Here is an 849-nt window from a genome sequence, read left to right as displayed (position 1 = left end):
ACCGCGTGCCTCTCCCCGTCGCTCCCGCGCACGGCCTCGCTGGCCCACGGCCGCGGCCACGGCGCTCGACCGCCCTGCTCGTGACCCGTGGCCGCGCCACCATCGCCTCCTCATGCGCCCCCCCACTGCGTCGCGGCCTTCGCCTGGACGCCGCCCCTCGCTGCCGATTCCCGGCGCCCGCACGCGTGCCGACCGCCTCGGTCGCGCTCGGTGGCCTCACCCCCACACCGCCGCCCCACAACGCCCGGTCGGGTGCGCCCCTGTTCAGGCTGTGCCCCGACGCCCGCGCCCTCTAGGCCCCTATGGGCCACAGACATGTGGGGCCCGGCCCCAGAATGTTTAAAAAAAGAAGAAAAGAAAAAGGAAATAAAATAAAAATGAATTAATAAAATTAATAAATAAATAATCAATTAATTAGTGAATTAATTAACTTAATTAATCTTGTTTAGTTAACCTAATTAACTATTGTGAGTTATTTAAACTGTGATTAGATTAGTTAAATCGTAATTAGAGTAAATAGAGTATGACATGCGGGACCCACACGTCAGATTGACCCAGTCAACTCCCTGTTGACTGCTGACGTCATGATGACGTCAGCGTGCACTATTCTGGATAATGTTAGAATTAAATAGTTAAATAAATTCTAAAAATGATTAAAACTTTAGAAAATCATATAAAATAAACCGTAGCTCAAATGAAAATACTTTCTACATGAAAGTTGCTCAAAACGACGAGACGAACCCGGATACGCAGCCCGTTCGTCTGCCACGCACCCCTAACATATCAAACTCGCAACTTTCCCCCTCTGGTTCATTTGTCCAAAAACACGAAACATCGAGGATATTTTCC

This window comes from Triticum dicoccoides, chromosome 2B, assembly GCF_002162155.2.
Source record: "Triticum dicoccoides isolate Atlit2015 ecotype Zavitan chromosome 2B, WEW_v2.0, whole genome shotgun sequence".
Lineage (NCBI taxonomy): Eukaryota > Viridiplantae > Streptophyta > Magnoliopsida > Poales > Poaceae > Triticum > Triticum dicoccoides.
Note: the sequence above shows the minus strand (reverse complement) of the source record.